The sequence below is a fragment of the Ailuropoda melanoleuca genome, unplaced genomic scaffold, assembly GCF_002007445.2.
Source record: "Ailuropoda melanoleuca isolate Jingjing unplaced genomic scaffold, ASM200744v2 unplaced-scaffold9239, whole genome shotgun sequence".
Lineage (NCBI taxonomy): Eukaryota > Metazoa > Chordata > Mammalia > Carnivora > Ursidae > Ailuropoda > Ailuropoda melanoleuca.
Genome location: NW_023254702.1, coordinates 11,226 through 14,332, shown reverse-complemented (window position 1 = coordinate 14,332; position 3,107 = coordinate 11,226).

Below are 3,107 nucleotides of genomic sequence, written 5' to 3'. Positions count from 1 at the left end.
GGGGTGGGGGAATGGGATAGGCTGGTGATGGGTAGTAAGGAGGGCACATATTGCATGGTGCACTGGGTGTTATACGCAACTAATGAATCATCGAACTTTACATCAAAAACCAGGCATGCACTGTATGGTGATTAACATAATATAATAAAAAAATATTATTATAAAAAAGAAAAAAAAAAGAATTTCTCACTTGGCTACATCTACTTACAAGAGAGTCTGGAGAAGGAAGTTTTGCTTTGTTTTAATAATTTAAAATGACTTTGTAGAAATAATCCAATGTGCTTTGTGCTTTGTTCCTTTTTTTTTAATAATAAAAAATTTCAAACATAACAACAACAATAACAACAACAAATGACCAGAGGGGCACCTGGCTGGCTCAGTCAGTCGGGTATATAGCTGTTGATCTCGGGGTCATGAGTTTGAGTCCCACAGTGGGTACAGACTTTTCTTGAAGAACAAAACAAAAGAAAATAAAAGTACATACAAATGACCAAAGTCACTTAGGCTCCAACAATTGAGCTGCTCAGTGGTGGGATGGATGTTCTCACCTGTTCATTCAGCCACTGGGCCCTGAGGACTCTGTGCCAATGCTGCTAAGCCAACCAAGTCCTCCCTCGAGGAGCTCAGGGTCTAGAGGGGAAGATGGACAAAACATGAAACAAAAACATGAATGGAAAGAGCAATTTTTCCATAGAAAAAGAGCAAAATGCAACAACTGGGTCCTGAACGCCGGCCAGGTGAGGGGTCCAAAAAGGCTGTGCTGAGGCCACAGTGAGATTTCCTGCAGAGGGGAAGGAGGAGCCAGCCCTGCACCAATCCCAGTCTACGTAGCCCAGCAGAGGGCACCGTGGTGCAGAAGACTGTTGGAGGCAGAACTTGACCTTGCCAGAGTGGAGGTTAGAGAGGAGGCCAGGGTGGCTGGAGGAAGCTGAGGAGGAGAAAGGGGGTGGGGGGGCAGAGGGGCAGGGCAACGGCAGCTGGACAGTCACAGTACCCTGCTCCTCCTGTTGTGAGACCCCATTTTCCCCACACTCAGTGCCTTAACCCACAAACCCTTACTGTCTCACAGTCTAAGGGGACCAGGAATAAAGAAGTGCTCAGCTGGGGGCTCCTGCCAGAGCCTCTCAGGAGGTTGGGGCTGTTGTCAATTGTGAAACATGACCTACTTCACTTAAAACCACAGCTCACTCAGTGGCGTTGGTAGGATATAGTCCCCATCGAAGGCCTGAATTCTCCTCTGTCTGTTGTCCCTCAGGGCCAGGCCACACGCACGTGTCTGTGTCAAGGTTCCACAGAGGGGCTTGTTCCCCTCTGTGGGCATCTGAGCGAGGACAGGGGTCAGAGTGATTCACGGACAGGCACTGAGCTATTAGAACCAAATCTTGGAAGGGGCTTTTGGTCAAGCTGCCATCTTTTGTGTGATGGAAGTGAATCACTAAGTCCAGGCTACACTTCACGGGAGGGCTTATACAAGGATGAGTACGCTTGAGATGGGGATCACAGGGAGCCACTGGGGAGAGAAGGGGAAGTACCCAGCAGGGTCCGAGCCTTGCCCAGAATCACAGACTGGTAAGAAGGCAGAACCAGGCCTGAACCCAGCTCTCCGAGAGTCCTCAAAGTTGGGGCCATGGCTGAACCTAGCTACTCATTGGGAGCTCTGCAAGAGGCTGTGTTTTGGAACTGGCTGTAGACCCAGAGACGGGATGGGGGTGAGAAGAAGCATCGACATCCCAGGCAGGAGGCATCCCAGCACGTACCTGTGTGAGGAGGAGCCCAGGCCAGGGCAACCCACTGATGGCACCCCTGCCCACATGACACCCAGAGAAAAGGAGGGATGGCTCGTGACACACGACTGCCAGCGTCTAGGGGTAAGGGTGGGTTCAGCCCCTCTAAGCCAAGGCTCCAATACCTTCTGCAGGGTTTGCCTTGGAAATTAGAAAGCCTAAGACCTGGGAAAGTTATTTCCCATCTGCTCCTAGGTGGGACTGTCATCTTCTGGGCCTGCACAATAGGACTATTGGGGCACACACATGTGCACAGACACACACACAACAATAGTGACTGTGGGTGGGATCGGAGGAGGTACAGACTCAGAGAAGGCAAGAAAGGAAGAACATGTGGTGGCAGGTATTCCCTACGTGTGACACCACTCCCCCCCTTTCTTAGATGGTATCTCACCTACTCCTGTGGGCTTCTGCAAGAAGTACATGCCAGAACAATCCCTATCGCACAGGCAAGACACACACCATTCCTGACAAAAAGCACAACGGCTTCTCCGGGGTCCAAAACAGGGAAGATAGAGAGTTGCATCAGAGCCCAGGGTGTTTCTAAGCTGGGGCTCTGGCTGCACCCAGACCTTCCCTGGGGCCTGTGGAGAGGGGTGTGTTGGTGTCACTGGGTACGCATGTGGCACAGCATGCAGAAAGGGGATGAGCCGTCGGCAGCCCAGGGCACTGTCTGTGTAGGTGCTCGTCCAGGTGTGGACTCAGGGAGGGGATCCCAGGAAGTGAAGTCACTTCCCTGATAACTGACCCCAACGGAATTTGGAACCCCGGTCACCAGGCAACCACATTCAAGCGCAGTCCCGTATCAGGCTCACTTGGCCGGAGACATTCGAGAGTGAAAGATGTTCTCTTGCTGCATGCCCATTTTCCAGGGCTCTGGCTTCCAGAAACACCGGGGTGAGGGACTTTTCACATGCTGCAGATACTGGCTCGACCCGTGCCCCCGACGCCTCAGGACCTTTGCCAGGAGGTGCCGGAAGGTAATATCGAGCCACCTAGGCCAGGCCGGGCCACCTCTCTGAGGCATCCCTGGGCAGCCCCATTCCCCCAGTTTCAGGGGAAGAGGGGTATGTGGGGGAGGTCCTTCCCTGGGCTGCAGGAGGTTGCAGGGCAGTGGATACCCTGGTGATGCCTTCATGTTCACACCGATGCCACGGTGGGCAGGGTGGAAAGAGGATTCCTGGGGTGCCTCTCACCAGGGCCACAGTGAATCCAAGGCCCTCGAGCTGTGTCACTTTTCTCTCCATGGTGGAGCTGCGTGCATCCTGGGGTGTGGTGTGTCTGCAAGGGAGTCCCCTGGGTCTGAGGACCAGCAAAGGCAGC